Source organism: Marmota monax, unplaced genomic scaffold, assembly GCF_021218885.2.
Source record: "Marmota monax isolate L192 unplaced genomic scaffold, Marmota_monax_Labrador192_F-V1.1 WCK01_AAM20220418_F8-fsc01016, whole genome shotgun sequence".
Taxonomy (NCBI): Eukaryota; Metazoa; Chordata; class Mammalia; order Rodentia; family Sciuridae; genus Marmota; species Marmota monax.
In genome coordinates this window covers 74,268-91,975 of record NW_026694245.1, presented here as the reverse complement: position 1 = coordinate 91,975, position 17,708 = coordinate 74,268, and the positions used below count along the sequence as shown (strand labels likewise).

The 17,708-nt window shown below is 46.4% G+C and overlaps 1 long non-coding RNA gene across 1 annotated transcript in view; it reads right to left on the bottom strand.

The window, feature by feature from the left end:
- Positions 1-1,940: 1,940 nt before the first annotated feature.
- Positions 1,941-17,708, bottom strand: part of LOC131425031 (uncharacterized) — a 54,538-nt gene continuing 38,770 nt past the window's right edge. Inside the window, exon 2 of the long non-coding RNA XR_009228831.1 lies at positions 1,941-17,708. This exon is cut by the window's right edge and continues 26,043 nt beyond it. This is a non-coding gene — a long non-coding RNA (uncharacterized LOC131425031).

The window sequence follows — 17,708 nt, the reverse complement described above, 5'->3', positions numbered from 1 at the left end:
ATTCATTGCTGCAATCTCAAAAAAACCAGGAACTGGATTGGACGCTCTTCAACTGGATGATGCAGTATTACTTCAGGAACTGCATCCTCAATCGTTGGAACCTCACTGGATGGGACCCCATATCATAGGTACTACTCCAATGATGGCCAAGCTTTTGGACCACTCCCCCTGGTAACATGTCTCTCACCTTGAAAAGGCACCTGTTCCAAATGTCCAGTCCTGGACTCCCACCACACCTACCAAACTCAAGATTTTTTTGCCAATTCTCTTCTTTTTTACTAATCATTAATCTCATTCAAGTTTCTATCCCAACCACAGATGGCGCTTTAACATCCAAACGACATGGTACCAGGATGACACCACCCACTCTCAGTTTATGGGTCAAGGTGATTGCCCTTCCACTGGCTGCAATCAGGCTGTCACCGTTAACATTACTGGATTCAACCAAGCCACCTCTGATACTTCCTAAAGTCCCTACGACGGGACCAATGGCTGATACTGAAGATCTCCTCCACTCAGAAATGGTTTGATGCTGTTGACAACCTATGGCTTCAAGAAACCTTTATGGACTTTGCCCCTTCTGAGATAACTGTCTATAGCCACTGGATGTTATTTCTAGCTGCCCTGGTGTTCCCAGACCTGTCCCCCGGACACTCCTCCACTTTCCCTCCTAGGTCCCACACCTCCCATCATTAAGCAGGAAGTAGCCAGATGATTTTATACCACCCCCATGTCAACTAGAAAAATAAAAAGGAAGGAATGTTAGGTGCAGGTCAGACTAAACTAAGTTGTCTGCAAGGCAGGCTGAACAAAACTTAGCTGCAGGATAACCCATGCACCCAAACCCCCCTCTATCTGGTCCTTTATCACCTGTTTTCGTCAAGTCTGAACACTCAACCCCATTCAAGGCTGAGCACTCAACCCCCCACTCAAGGCTGAACACTTAACCCCAACCTGTGCCAAGAAGACAGCTTGCAGACCCAGAGACATTATTAGATTTAGGCTATAAAAACTCCCTCCTGCTGGGCCCCTCTCTCATGCTTTCTTGTTCTCTCTCTCTCTCTCTCTCTCTCTCTCTCTCTCTCTCTCTCTCTCTCTCTTTCTTCTCTGGCTTTCACTTTCCCTCTCACTCTCTCCTCTTCTCTCCTCTCCTCTCCTCTCCTCTTCTCTTCTCTTCTCTTCTCTCTCTCTCTCTCTCTCTCTCTCTCTCTCATTGCTCTCCCCCCTTTCTTCTCTCTTTCCCCACTCTTTCTCTGTCTCTCTTTATCTCCTCTTTTGCACTGCTGCAATAAAGATATCTTGGTTACTCTGAGTGTTATGGTCACTTTCCTTTCATAAAGAAGTCTCCTTCATATTGCCTCCTGGTTACAAATTTATCTTAGTTCTATAAATATGACATCTACTCTTCAACATAAAAAGGCAATTATGGAAGTCATTGATTTTTTATAGTCTTCTCTAGATGAAGCTTTAATAATTATTTTTATTTTCTGTCTTTCCTATATCAAATAAATTAAACGGTTTACATAGTAGTACCAATTGTATGACCATAATTTCATAAACATATAATTAATGAAAATTCAGAATATACTTAACTTGGATCAGTTATACCTTGGCACATGTCAACATTTATCAAGGACAAAGTAAGAAATATTAAAATTAGAAGCAAAAATAATATTCTTATGTCTTTGAAGTTACTTTCACTTTGGTTATGGGTTTGTATTCTTTTAAATGAGTATAGGAACACCTATCCTTAGAAGAACACAGATATTTGAAAAAAGAAATTATGCATACTTTTACGAGGACTAAGTAGATAGAATTAAAAAATAATAGAGAAAATCAGAATTGCAGATAGTATCCCACAGTATTTTCAAAGAACTGTGTTATGAACCAAAAAGCTTAATGAGCCAGATTCCAACTGAGAGTATAACGTTACACTAATGTTCCACATTTCAAGTACATTTATTTACTTCCCTTTTCTGAGTTAATGAAAACAATTTCACAAAATCTCCAGAACATTCTCCAGGACTTCCATTTGACAACATAATAATGAATGTTGAAATACATAGAGTTGAAGACACCTACTAGTTGAAAACTGTCACAGTGGGATTTAGTTTCTCTTCCCTAGGAACAGGGCTTCATGATTAATCAATGACACTCAGTGAAGGGTAGCTGTGGTTGGGATGTTGAAGTATCTCAAGGCACATATGTTAAAGGCTTGGTCCACAGGGCAATGTGATTGTGAGGCAATGCAAGTTTTGAGAGGTCAGGGTAATGGGAAGTTCTCAGGTCACAGTGCATTTCCCCAGAGGAGATTGTAGGCCGGGCCTGTGCTCTAGTGCTTCCTAGCCCATGAGGTGAGCAGCTTGCTCTGCCATGTGCTTACATCATATTGTGATTCCCTTTCTAGAGGGGCAAAACAGGGGTCCTTAGTTCTTGGGTTAGAACATCCAGAATCATAAGAAAAATAAACATTTTGTCTATAAATGCCAGTTATCTCAGGTATTTCATTAAAGTCTTGGGAAGCTGACTAATATAACAATTGATTTATTATTTTACAGTTGGGTGAAGGTTCTATTCTGTCAGGAAAGTCTTCCCTCTTAGGTCTTCCACTAGAAAAGCAAAATTAGCACATGTGTGATCTGCTGTGTGCTGCAATCAGCAAGAAATGGCTCAGAATCTGCAAGAGCCTTATGTTCTATGGAAGTTGAATTCTTTCCATTCTTTTTTTTTGCTTCAGAATCTTCCACCTGAGCTTCTTGCTTATGATATCTTGAAGCTGGTGACACTACTGCTATTTGTCAGAGGCAAATCAATACCAGCAACGTTTCTTTCAGTGTCTGTGAAATAAACCCCATCCTCTTATTACCAACTCCTTTCTGGATTTAGTGCTCCAAAGAGAAGTTTTGAGCTCTCCCCCTTTTACTAATATCCAACTTTAGAAACTTCTACATTTCCACTCCTCTAGCAAGGCTGATGTGTGAAATTGACAGGCAGCACTGGTTGAGCCTGATTATCAGGTTACAATCAGGCACTTGGTTCACTCATCCCACAGACATTTTGGAGTATCATTGTGGTAGGGGCTGTGACACTCCAGTGAAATGTCTTCCTCCAGAGGTTGCCCCAAGAACCTGGGGCATTGTCTCAGAGGGCTTTGTGTCTGAGAGACTAGAGTCAGGCCAAGAGGAGGAAGCCTCAGGTTCATCCCAAATGGCTAGATAACTCTGCAGCTGCGGGTAAATGGAAGGGACCTTTGGACAGTCGGGCCCAGAGGATTTCTGGACTGGACTTGGTGCCGGGCAGCGGCAAAAGTAGCAGCAACAGCAGCAGCAGCTGCAGCCGCCAAAGTGGGCCTGGCTGGTGCAGAGGGTGCACCATGCTGGAAGCTCCCTTGCTCTCTTGCTCCTTCCCTCTGTCGCCCATGTTCAGGTACTCTCTCCCTGCTGCCCTCACTAAAAAGCAACAGATCCACCCACCTGCCCTTAGCCTTCATTCTGCCCAGGTTGCAATGATCTCCAGAATTGGCTTTCTGGGAATGGAGGGGCACCCGGTGGTAGGAGGTGGTGGAGCTCAAAGTTCCCATAACCCGCCCAGCTGCTTTGGATGCTCCACTGCCCTCATGTGTCCACAGTGGCCGCTCCCTAGGGCTGCTGGGAACCCAGGCAAATTCGCTGACTGGGCCAACTTTCAGCGGGGCCAGGACCTGGAGGAGCAGGATGGGAGGGCAATGCCGCTGGGGCTGGTGCTACCTGTGTTGATCCTCGCGTCCTCCTAGTGCTCCCAGCCCTCCAGCCCTCCCAGGTTCGCTGCACCTGCAGAGTCCACAGCGGGCTGGCGCCAGGAGGCAGGGTGTTCTGGCACTAGGCCTGCCTGGTGCGACCAACTGCAGGCAGCGCCGCCTAGCGGTACTGCAGGGTGCTGTCAGGTTAGTGACAGCTGGGTCCAGGGCCCTGGAAGGAGCAGGAGTGTCCAGAGGGCACATTAGACAGGCCACCAGCAGAACCACTCTGCACTTGCAGGGGCTAAAGGAGTTGGGGCCGCATGTGTTGAAAAGAACTTGCCCTCATGGTGTTCGGTCCTAAGGTCTCCCCTCCTAATGTGACCACTGAGCTGCTGCTTGTGTTGGATCTTCCTGGGATGCCACCAGGTCAGGAAGCCCCTAGGATGACTGGCACACGGTGACGTCATTGGGCTGTCAGTCCGCCTGTCCTGTGACACCCGCAAGTATCTGGAGAGCAGCCAGGATGGCATAGCAGCCACCAAGGGGGATCCTTGGCACGCAAAGCCCAGAAAGTCCCATGGAGAACACAAACCAGTGCACTCTTCTGCCAGAGCCTAGGATCTCCAGGCCTTTGACTCCAAAGTGGATGGACGTGAAACACTTCCTTTCTGTGTGCCGGACTTTCCCCTGCTCTGCAGTCATTTCATGGGAGTATTGTTCAAATACTTCGGCACTTCCTTCACAAGAATTGAAACTAGGGTGAGAGGATTTTTGAGTGGAGTGCATTGATTTCATGCCTTGCAATAGTTGTGAGCATCCTTTCTTCTTCAAGAATAGGCAGAAAAAGATGTTTGAGATGTTTGAGGACAGTGACTGTCTGGAAATCAAGTCATTGTCATGATCCCTTGTGTGGGTTGCCGAAAATCGGAGCATCTGGAGGATCAAAGTTCGTGAGCCTCTTTGTCGTTCTCTCTTGTGTTTTCTGTTCTTTTCTTTTTTCTTTCTTTTTTGTTCCCACATATTGTGTCCAGGTATGATTGTCCACTGTGGGTGGGGTGTTAGTCTGCCTATTCTTGAAGAAGAAAGGATGCTCACAATTATTCCAAGGCCTGAAATCAAAGGAGAACTTGCACCAGAATTTGTTCTATAGTACCTTTCTGAGGCAGGCTCCCTAGTTGAATGTATAATTAGGTGGCCTAATACTAGTTGTCAGCATGGAAGTCAAATTCCATGTGAGCTGAGCAAGCTAGAGGTGATGAAAAAAGAGAGCTGGTCCTTGGCACTGCCTTTTCTCCCTTTTCTCTGTGTAGCATTTGTACCATTTGATGTTTCTTTGAGAAAATGAGGAAGATCTGGAGCAGGGATACCTTAGTTGTTCTCATTTGAGTGAGCAGCCATGGCAGGTATTGACAAAGGTGGCTGATTTGTAAGCTATTCATCTGGTCACAACTCTTTGGAAACATTTTTATTGACTTTTTTGTTTTTGTTTTTTATACTTTCCAAACATGCTGTGTTGGGTTTAGGAGGCTGTTTTCTCTTCTAGTAAATACTTCTTTGAATCTTTGGAGAGTAGAAGTTAATTGGGCATCAAGAGCCTTAACCCAATCTGTGAACTACTCACCTGTTTGGATCGGTTGCAAGGTAACTGAAGGCAAGCGGGTGCCTCCAGACCTGGAGGAGGTCTGTCTTTTTGGTCAAGGATGTGGGCTATCTATCTGTAAGTAAAAAGTAGAAATCTCTTTCTCTGCTTCTTGATCATCTTGTCAGCTACTTCCCTCTGCCACACTCTTCTGCCATGATGTTCTGCCTCACCTGAGGTTCCAAAGAATGGAGCCTGCTCTCTATGAACTGAGACCTCTGAACTCATGAGCCCCCGAATAAACTTTGCTCCCCTAAGATAATTCTGATCAGATCGGGTCTTCACTGTAGCGAAAAAGCTGACAAATCTAGGCTTCACTGGTATTGTTACTCATTTTTAACTTCCAGTTTTGGTAAGCTCAGTTTAATACTAAAGAAAAAAATTATAGAAAAATTTACCAAATAAGAAAGTATTTATTGCTTATCACTCTTTTGATAACTGTCCCTTTATGCTGATACAAATTTCCTAGGAGTATCCTTGCATGGTTAATGAGAACAGGGCACAATTCCTATAAGGCCTTTGCTTTGAACAATCATGGGAATTTGGGCCCTTGTCAAATATTTGAAAAGCCCCTGAACACATCCAGACTCCACAGCCAGGGAGACAGACAGAATGAGAGGAAGGACTGCATCTTCCTTTCCTGGAAACTGGAAATTTCCTAGAGATGGTTCAACAGTTTTTAGCGTCTACAGATAAAATGAGAATCTTATGAACTGAAAGATATGTGTATCACTTACATATCCTAACTGGGGTTTAGTAATCTGTCTTTCTGGTATGAATATGGCCTATTGCAGGGTAGCCCTGGGCAAGTCTGAATCCAAATAAGAGGGAATGCCAGAAAACCAAACAACACAGGTCAGTGAATATTCATACAAAATATATCAAGTGGAAAGAAGCCCTCTCTCAATTACATCCCAGTGGCGAATTTGTCTTAGTGCTAGAAATACTATGGCTACTCTTCATCTTCACAAAGGCAGTTATGGAATGAATTCATTTTTTATAGACTTCTCGATACTTCCCTTTATGAAGCTTCAATAATTATTTAATAATTAAATTTATTAATTATTAACGAATGATTAAATTTTAGTAATTATTTTTATTTCCTATCTTTCCTTTCTGAGTTAATGAAAACCATTCCACAAAATCTCCATAACTTTCTCCAGGATTTCCATTTGACCACATAATAGTGAATATTGAAATAAGCATAGTTGCAGACACCTATTCATAGGAAACTGTCACAGCGGTATGGACTTTCTCTCCCCTGGGAACAGAGCTTACATGATTCACTGCACTCAGTGAAGGGTATCTATGGTTGAGATGTTGAAGATTCTCAAGGCAACCTATGTTCAAGGCTTGGTCCACAGGGCAAGGTGATTGGGAGGCGGTGCAAGTTTTGAGAGGCCAGAGTAACGGGAAGTTCTCAGGTCAAGCTGGCAAAGAGCTCTCTGCAAGAGGCAAAACTGTGGCCAATTGCTAGAAAACAGTTTTTTGGTGATGTTTCTGTGGGTATCTGCCCTGCTTCTGAGAACTTAACAACATAGGGACCTCCTACAAGTCAATAGGGAGAAACAAAGAGCCTACAAAAGTGGGAAAACCCAGTGTCTGCTGTTTATACAAGATGACATACCAAAAATTTAGTAATCCAAATCACAGTAGAGGAATCCAAAGGAAACATAAAGTACATGTGTGTGTTTGCCTATCAAATACACAGAATAAAGAGAGTGTGAAAATCTAATGTCAACAGCGTTGGAGAATGGAATTATCATGCTCTCATAACTGCAACACAAAATTGTCATAACTCTTCTGCAGAGAAGTTTCAGAAAATATGCCAAAATTTAAAGTGCATGCCTACCTTTAGCCCAAGAATTTCAATTTAAATGAGTCATTCATTGGTACTGTGGCTAATTTTTTAATTTTACCAAGAAGTGGTCCACTGTAATCATTTTACATGCATATATAAAATATATATTTTACTAGGTTTTTTTGAGGGAGTGTATTTGGACACAATGCCTTTATTTTGTTGATTTATTTTGATGTGGTGCTGAGGATCAAACCCAGGGCCTCTGCTCTACCAGTTGAGCACTCTACCGCTGAGCTACATCCCCAGTCCCTCTAGTGTTTTATTTCTTAAAATTACTTTTACATATCTGTATACATATTCCTATATAATTATATCTCTAACACTTTTTTTAAAAAGTTACCACATTGGGAGTGTAGCTCAGCCATAGCACATTTGCCTTGCATGTCGGAGCCTTGTGTTCCATTCTCAGCACCATTTATAAATAAAAAAAATTAAAGATCTATCCACAACTAAGAAAAAAACAGGTGAGCCCAGGGCAGAGGGTAGACACAGGGCCATCCTGCCTAGGCTGACTCCAGCAGCTGGGGACCTGGGTAGGTGCTCAAGCCAAGTCAAGTCATTCAGTTCCTCTCTGAACTCCCCCTCTGCTGAAACTGTGCCTACAGCAGGTCTGCCTGGGTTGTACCATATGCAAAAGGGTCACATGGACTCTGCAGTGTGATGTCAAGTACCCCATTCACTTCTACTTAAGAGGAGGCAAGAAATCAAATGTGAGATTCTTGCACTTCAAAAACCATCAACCACCACAAGGTACTAGTTTTAAAACACCTCACCATCATTAGGGGGATGATTTTATGGTAAAAACAGGTTAGTGATTGGAGCCATTACTTTGTTACTGTTACTAACATCACTAGTACTACCACTATGACAGCTGTGTCCACTCTGTAAGAGGTGCCATTTAATTGTAGCATCTGCACTATCCAATTTAACAGCCACTAGTTATCTTTGGCTATTACAATTGGAATCAACTAAAGTTAAATAAAATTTGGTTTCTCAGTGGCAGTAGCCACATTTTGAATGCTCTGCAGCCCCCCGGAGGTGAGGGGCCATCACATTTCCCTGGAGATTAGGACATTATACCTGTCAAGACAGGGTGTTGGGTGGTGCGGGTGTTGACTATCCCCTCCTCAGAGAGGAACAAGCAGCACCTCAGGCTCCCACACTTTGCATGGATAGGTATTGGTGATGAGTAAAGTTAACAAGACACATCCCGAGTGACATATGTAATACCTGATCATGTGCAAATGTCTGCACGTTATCGGTATATGGCACCCCCAGTCTCTCCTGGAGCAGGGCCTCCACGTCAGCAGCAGTACATTGTTCAGAGTGTTGCTTCCAAAACCAGTTCCTATTGATCCAGAAAGGACTTTTCTCTTTGTCACTGGGGGCTCCTTTTGGTCAAGAGCTTTCTACTTTTGCATACCTTTAGTCTTACATCAATGAGATCTTGAGGGAGGACAAGGAAGTTTATCATGTGGTCAGCCTGCCATGTTGAACAGGAAGACACTCCTGCCCCTGTGCTTGGTGAGCGTGAAATGCTGAGATTTCAGGGCAGTTGGTCAGTCTCTCCTTCACACATTTTGATGTGCCCCTGGGCTGGGGGCTGGGATATGAGGGGCTCAATTCTTGACATCAGGGACATCTCCAAGCTCTCTGCCCAGGAACAGAACTCTACTTTTTTGTGAAATCTCCTTGGTGATGAAGGAGGGATGCTAGCTCAGGACCCAGTATAGAGCTCTGAACACTGATGTCCTGAGACAGAGTGAGGAAGCCATGTTTTCTTAGGACAAAACTGGAGAAGCTGCTGGATTCTTTTCTGAGGAAAGAAATGAGAACATTTAGAGCAGGCTGAGAGAGTTTGCAGTGGACTTGGGTCAGACTTGCCTACTTTTCCCACCTTCCCCCAAAATGCTGTGACTCTGGGAAGTTCTGCCCTTGGCTGGTGATGGTTGTGAGGCCAGCCTTCTCTACAGGAAGGGGCACTGTGGGTGGAGGAATCAGGGTATGAGAGGGCACAACACAACCTGTCCTCCTGGATGGGCTGTGTCCCCACCAGACTCTCTGTGGGTTCTCCTTGGTCCATTCCCAGGTCCCATTGAGAAACAGCCATAGAAAGCCAGGCTGGCTTCTGCTGGGTGGGTCTGTGCACAAGGAGCCCCCTTTTTCACATGCAGCCTGGCAGGCTGGCTATGACCTTGTGATGCCTCTGAGCTCTGAGGATAGAGAACGTGGGTGTTGAGGTCCTCATCCTGTGAGGTGCTGCTGACCCTGTGTGTGTCTTCCTTGCAAGGTGCCACAGTGTAGTCACAAATTACAGCCCAGTAGGAGCTGCTGTGGTTAAGAGGCACCATTCCCTAGGGACCATGCTGTCCATCTGAATTGCCCCAGTGTGGAGTGTCATAGGGATGCAGAGCAGTTTGGCTATAGCTGGCCCCATGGCTGGTCCTTTGGTCTTTCACAAGCTGCTGAGATGGGGCCAGGGTCAGAAGCTCGATGAAGTGCTGAGCAAGTCAAGACTCACACACTGGAAACTCTCTGGGGAACCCAGTTCACATGTGAGCGAGACCTGGGTCTAGAGGAAAGGAGGTAGTGGAGGCAGGGGCCCGAGAGCTCTCTCCTATCTGAGGGGGATGTGTCACTCAGCCCATCCCCTCTTGCTGCAGGAGGCAGAGCCCAATGCTTCCCAAGTCTCTGGATGTTCATGACAGGCCAGGAGGCTGGAAGGAGATGAGCTCTTTCCATTTTTAATTGCTCAGGTTCAAGAAGGTAATAACGACCTATGTGCACAGGGGGTGGCAGGTTTGGGGGTGCGGTGGAGGGGAGTGGCAACTTCTGGGGCAGGGCCTCCCCGCCATTCATTCTGTGTCCTCCACAGAATGCAGGGTGAGCAACAGAGGGACAGGCTCATGTCCTGGGGCTGGCTGGCTGCTCTTGAGGTCAGCAAGTGTTCTGGGACAGTGCTCATAGTGCAGCCAGCCTGGCTGGGCAGTGAGGGGCTGCTGCCCTTGCTGCCTCAGACATTGGAGCAGGGCAGCTGAGTTGGCCCAAGCAAGCTAAAGGGTGGTCCAAAATGGACCCTACATAACCAACACTGTGAGTGATCCCAGGCCTGGGTAACATGACACTCTGTGAGCAGCTTCCTTCCTGCCTGCAGCTGCCCTGCTCAGCTTTGAGGTAGGGATGGGGCAACCCCACAGGGAGCCCCAGTCCTCATGAATGGGCAGACATGGGGCCTGGGGCTTTCCAGCACTGCTTGATGATAACAGCCTCCCAGCAGCAGCCAGGCGGCACTGTGTCTAGCCATGCTGAGAATCTTGATAGATGCAGTAGTCTCAGTTGTTTTCTTCAACAAAAACTTATTGAGAGGAAATTCACACACCCTGAAATTTAGCCTTTAAAGTCCATGGATCAGTGGGTTCAGAACATTCATAAGGTGGGGGCAGCACCACTGAAACTGATTTGTTCACCCCAAAGAGGCTTCATATTCACACACAGCCACTCTCTATTTCCTACCACCACCAAGTCTCCTTGTCCTAGCCCACCTCCGTCCTCCTCTGTCTGAGTAAACTGGTGTATCCTCAACTCTTCATGGAAGAGGATGCATGTGACATGTGGGTCCTGGGGTCTGGGCTGCTGCCCTTGCTGCCTTAGACTTGGGAGCAGGGCAGCTGAGTTGGCCCAAGCAAGCTTAAATGTGGACCCAAATGGACCCTAAGTAACCAACCCTTTGGGTGACCCCAGGCCTGGGCAACAGGACACCTTGTGAGCAGCCTACTTTCTGCCTGCAGCTGCCCTGCTCAGCTTTGAATTAGGGATGGGGCAACCCTACAGGGAGCCCCAGGCCTCATGTGTGGGTGGATGTGGCCCCTGGGGCTGCCCAGCACTGCTTGATGGTCTCACTCTCCCAGCAGCAGCCAGGCGTCACTGTGTCTAGCCATGCTGAGTGTCTTGGTGGATGCACTAGTCTCAGTTGTTTTCTTCAACAAAAACTTATTGAGAGGAAACTTGCACACCCTGAAATTCAGCTGTTTATAGTACATGGATCAATGGGTTCAGAGCATTCATAGGGTTGGGACAGCACCACTGAAATTGATTTGTTCTCCCCAAAGAGACCCCATATTCACACTCAGTCACTCTCTACTCCCTCCCACCACCAACCCTCCGTCCTCCTCTGTCTGTGTAAACTGGTGTGTCTTCAACACTTCATGTAAGATGACTTATGTGATGTGTGGCCCTGGGGTCTGGCTTCTTGCACACAGCATGATGTTTTCCAGGCTCATCCATCTAATGTGTGGCAGCATGTGTTGGGATGTCCCCCTTCATGGCTGATAACCTCTGTTACTGCTGCTCACATGTGTGGCACTGGTCTTGTCCACTCGGCTGATATCAGCTGGGGGACATTTGGGTTGTCTCTAATTTTTGGCTCTTGTGAATAATGTGGTCGCTTAGATTCATAAACGAGTGTTGATATGGATGTGTTTTTTTAATGCAATAAACCAGAAATAGTGAATTATTGTTGCCTCACACTTATTTCTTAGAGGATGTTGCCATGGTAACTTTGGGGAGATCCTTGGAGCAATCTATACTGCTTTCCATTAGTGTTCAGAGTGAAATATTTTGTGCTAGACACTTGTGACTCAAAAGCACACAGGAGCCACGAGTGTCTGAGTGGCTGGTGGGGCATCAGGAGTGGCGGCTGATGCCACATAGTTGGAGCCCTCACCAATCACGCAGGACAGCAGCTGCCTTGGAGGATCCTGGGCTCTGTGTAGCAGGTGTTTGTATTTTTCTTTTAATGAGGGAATCTAGAAATGTGGATATTTATGGAGATCTATCTACTTTCTTTTCTTTCCACAGTGACTGCCCTGTGTCCGGTCGACCTGCCTCTGTTGAGCTTCCAGGTGTCTAATCTGTAGTATGGAGGCCCAGAATGTTCCTGCCTTGCACAACCCAGAGAGGATCAAATGAGTCATGAGTGCTTGTGATTAAAGTTCACCTGGCACTTGGAAGCCCAGTTGGTGCTCCTTCTTCATCCTTACCACCAGAGTCCAGGGACAGGTTCTCTACCTAAGGAATCATTTGGAATAGCTACACCTCACCAAGGGCAAAACCACATGTCCACTGGTAAGCAGAGTGATGACCCCAAAGATGACCACTCCCCAATCCCCAGCACTCGTGGGTATTTCTATGCCTGGACAAAGGGGCTTTGCATGTCTCAATAAGTTAAGGATGTGAGGTAGGGGATTATCCTAGGAGAACAGCTGTGGCATGAACACGCATTCCTCAAAACCAAGCTTGAGAAACACAATATTACCAAGATGGGACTAATTTTTTTTTTAAAAGCAAGAACATGTAACACCTTTCAAAAGGTGTTTAGACATTTAAAAGTCTGCATAAAGATGCTGTTCATTTTCTGAAAGCAAAATAAACACACAAGCTTGCAGTGCATGAGATTCCAGGTCAATGAAAGCCCTGTGTTCCTGCTGCCCCAGGTGGCCTTCCTGAGACCTCCAAGTGCCTACCCTTGGCCTGTGGTCTTCCGTGCCATCTGTGGGGAGGGGCAGCCTGTTGTGAACATTGTCTCTAGGGCTGAGCTTCATGGTTGGGAGAGGAAGGAGGGAGAACTGTAGAATGGCTGGTGGATCTCACCCTGGCTGTTTCCATGTGATAAAGGCAGAGAGGGAAACTGATCATCTCTTCCTGGATGGGGACTTCTGTCCACTGCTGTCCTGGCCATTTTGAGCAGGGTGTATCAGAGAGACAGTGATGGCAAAGTTCTGGAGCACAGTGATGGGAGAAGGTGGGGCAGGTGAGGAAGGAGGAGCAGGAGTCCAGCCGATGTCCCAGTTTCTGCTCCCACTTCCTGGCTGTGACATAGACAAGTGTCTGGCTGTCCTTGAGCCTCTGTGTCCATCTTCTAAGTGAGTGACAGTATGTGCACAGGCTTGACCACTTTCTGGTCCCCAGCCTGTCCCATGTCACACATCTGCACATATGGCTCTTATGGACTCGGGAGATTGTATTCCAGTCTTGACCAGCTGTGTTTCAATATACAAAGTTCCAGACTGCATTTGATTGGAATGAGACTTTGAAGATCATCTAGTTATGGCAATCTCTGAGGAAAACTGAGGCTTGAGAGATGGCTTTACCTTGGTTCTGAGAGAACTTGCTTATGACCCCCAGGCAGGCAGAGGCTGATCTGACCCAAAAGCACACCTGTCCCTTGCCTGTGACAAGAAGCAGCTTTGGGAGGGTCTCCTGTGCCCAGCCACAGCCTCTGTTGGGTGGTCGTCCCTGTGTTCACACAGGGAGGACACAGTGCTTCCTTAAGGCAGGCCTGGGTAGTCTAGGCTGCTGCGTGCTGTCACCATCTTTAGCCCTCCTTTCTTGCCCCCTTCAGGGGCCACACTGGCTTCTTTCCTGTAGGGGCACATCTTACTCTCACCTCACTGGGATGCCAGAGCCCCTCACTCAGGTCTCAGGTCAGATAAATTCCCCTATGCATGGCAGTGGTGTCCCCAGCCACCCCCATGACTTCTTTCTGTGTCTCCTTCAGAATTAGCACTCTCCAAAGTGATCCTGTCACACCTGTGCCTGGCAGCCTACAGACCCTCTTCACAGGCTCCATCCTTCTCCATCCTTCCACCAAGAGGGGTCTGTCCCCAAGGGTCCCTCATGACATTATGACATTTTCATATGTCTCCAACCTTCAGTGACATCCTCTCTCATTCCTGGCATTGACCATTTTGGCCATTTCCTTCACTCCTGATTATTGTGGCTACTGCTTTATCAATTTTAATGATCTTCTCAAAAAATCAGCTTTTGGTTTCATAGATTTTTACTACTTTTCTTTTCTTACTTTTTACATTGCATTGACATCTGATCTAATATTTCCTTTCATCTGCTAACTTTGGATTTAATTGGCTAATTTTCCAGGAGACAATTAGGTGGAAGCTGAGGTCATAGATTAGACCTGGTTCTTCTCTCTAGAGCTAGTGCTGTACATTCCCTCACATTCTCGTACACCATATTTTCATCTTCATTCAATTCACAGTATGCTCTAATTTTGCTTTTGACTCTTTTCTTTGATCCATGGTGTTCAAAAAGGTGTTAGGTACTTTCCAGTGTTTGGGGATTTTCCACATAGACCCCACTATGATTTCTGGTATTTATTCCTGTGTGATCAGAGAACACACCATAAGGACTTGAGTCCTTTCACTCTGCCTAGACCTGCTTTGTGGTGGGAGGGGGATTTCTCTTGCTGATGCTATATGCTCCTGGAGGGTGTTCTGCTGCTAGGTGGGGTGTTCCACAGGGCTGCCAGGTGTTCAAGTCCCCTGAGTTCTTTCCACCTGTTGTGTGAATGACTGAGAGAAGTGTTGCCCTCCCACCACTGGGGAGCTGGCTTTTTTCCATGGTAGCTCTGGATGTTGTCACTTCATGTATTCTGAAGCTGTTGTTAGGTGTAGCGCATTGGGATTGTTAGGTCTCTTGAGAGTCGACACTTTCACCTTTATTACATGGACCTATTTGCTCATAGTGGTATCATATGCTATGATGTCCCCTTTTTCTGATGTTGGCATAGCCACTGCAGTGTTTTTGACTGATGCAGCATCAGGTAGAAGCAGAGATGTCCCTTGTGTTTTTCACCTCTCTGTGTTTGGTAGAGTTGTCGTGGGCAGCACTTAGTGTTTTGTTCTCTGATGTTACTCTCGGAGTGCTCAGGCCATTCCCAGTCCCACTGCTGTGTGTGTGGCCAGGGTTAAGACATGCCCTTGCTGTCTATTTTTATCTGTCCCACCTGTCCTCTAGTCTCCTTTTCTCTTTTATGCCTTCTTTTGGATGAATCAACTCTTTTTTTATTGTTCTGTTTTGTCACTTTTATTAACATGCGGGCTATAGCTTTCTTTTCTTACTCTGCAGTAGCTTTAGGGCTTATCATGAGCCTTTAGCTTGTCATGATCTGTCTTTGAGCACTGCCTGCCACCTGGTCCCGTGTGATAATGCTGCAGTAGTCTCCCAAGCTGTTTCCCTCTTGGTAATGGGCTGAAGCTTCACCATTGCACCTTTGGCTGTGTCACAAGCATGCTGCATGGTTATTATTTTTGTGTAAACATTGGACGCTCTTTTGAATAGTCAATAATAATAATTCTACAGAGCTCTCATTTATTCCCCATGTTGACACCATTGTCTTTGCTTTGCATTCTGGTGTGCAGACCAGTTTGCACCTGGCTCATCTCTCCCTGACCAGTGTGTTCCTGTAACATGCCTATGATGGAAATCTGCTGCTCCCATTGTGATAGGCTTCCATGACTCTTTCAGACTTTGCTTTGCCTTTACTTGGTGAAGAGACCCCTCCACTGGCTGTAGAGGTCCCTGAGGTGCCATTTGGCCTGCAGCTGGGAGGTGCTGGCTGTCCCATTTACCTGCCTGTTTCTGGTAGGAAGCTCACCATTTCCTGGTTTCTGATACTGCTGAAACTTAGATGTCCTCTTGGCTGATTTCCAGGTTTCCATTCTGTGTTGGATTCCTGCGACCCACTGTGGTGTTTCTTGCATCTACTTCATTGTTCTTCTGTTGGGATTTGTTGACTCCCTGGATTTGGGGTTATTGCTCTCATCACATCTGGGGACACTTCAATGCCAAACCTTCCTGCTCTCCTTCCTCGCCTAGGTTTGGAGACTAGTTGCCTAGATGTTGGGTGACTTGAGTAGCACTTGCTGGCCTGGTGTGCTCCTCAGGTGTTGAAATGCCCCTCCTCTATGTTTTGACCTGGGGTGTCCTTCTCTTCTCCAGTGTTGGATCTACTGACATCTCATCAAGGGCATTCCCCATGTGGATGGCAGATTTTCCTGTGAGCCCTTCCCCTTCCATGTTTCTATTTAAATTTTTAAGTTCAGCCTTTGATTCTGGATTCTTGTGTTTCAGATGCAGTCATAACAAATAGCACAGCCAGCTCCATGTCTTCCTGTAGTGCAGCTTGTGGCTTCTCACATGTTACCCTGTGAGGAAATCACTTGGGGGTTCTGGATTGCATCATGAATTAGAAATAAAAGTATTGACAATCAGCTGCATTTTTGCCATCTGAGGCCCCTTTCAAAGTGGCCTTCAGGCAGTAGGAAATGGTTGCCCCCAAGAAGGTTTCTGAGAGTCAATTACTTGACATCTGCTACAGTTTTGGAGTGTCATTTCACAAAGCTGACTCTGTGGCTATTGTGTTATGTTGTTTGTCACCACGGAGTTAGATTATGCTTGTGTGTTAACAGACAGAGTGTGGGGCAGCCACAGGTGTCCATCAGCTCAGCTCTGCTGTTAAGTACGCTCAGAGTTCTCAGGGAGTGGCCCTAGCTCTGCTAACCATCCACTCTCCAAGGTCCCAGGAACCAGCTCCCCTCAGATCCTGCCATGTGAGTCCAGTGGCTTTTTGAGAAGCTGTTACTTCCAGGGCCTTATGAATAGAAGGCAGTTGTGCTGGTGCCCACAGAAGGAGAAGAGTATAGAACAGGGACCACCTCCTCAGGAAGAGGCAGTTATGCCAGTGCCCACAGGAGGAGAGCAATGGAGAACATGGGACACCTCCCCAGGAAAGCCTTGGTGGCCTCTGCTCTACAGGAACATGGCACAAGCTTCTTCAGGGCCCTCTAGGCATCCCAATCCTGCTGTTGCCTTGGTCTGAAGGACCCATGGGAAACCCAGGTATGATGGAAGCTCTGATGCTCAAGCCCTGGAGGGAAATCTTATTTTTTAATTCATTGCTAGCTGATGGTGTGAGGTTAAGCACACTATTTAACACCTCTCTTTTCATGTTGTCCTTTAAAAATTCACATTCTGCTAAAATTAAATATTGTTACCATTTAGCAAACCCTTTCAAATATGCTAGTTGCTTGTCAATCATGGAGTTGGGACATGAGGAAGAGAGAAAACAAACACTATTAACAGCATCATGGGCTATGATGTTCAGTTCTAGGTACAGCTTCCTGGACTTCAGGTGCACTCAGCAGGCCATGTGCAGAGGTGGTAGGTGGTTTGGTATCTTCTAGCACAAGCCACTGTGGGACAGGGCACTGCATGGAGGGCATGGGCTTCTGTCCTCATTTCCTGCACTCTCTCCACACAGCTCCCAGAAGCACACAAAGCTCCATGATGCTCACTATTCAGGGATCACCTCTGGCCACCTTCTGCAGCATCTGGAGGGCCCAGCCACACCTCCAGTGAGGGCTGGACCTCAGCCTGAGCAGGGAATGTGCTGTGCCCTTGGCCCTGGTGACTCTTCTCAACCCCAGGGGTGGCCCAGCTCTTTCCATTTATGATACTGGTATTCTTAAAATCTTTTTAAAAATATCCCAGTTGTCACCCACCTTTTATTGGTTAGTAATTGTTATCTTAGGCATTTTCTGATCAGAGTTCAGGTGTTTTGCCCCAGGCTGCGTGCTGACTGACATGTTACCAGGCATGGTTTTGTGTTCATGTACATATTGGTGTGACATTAA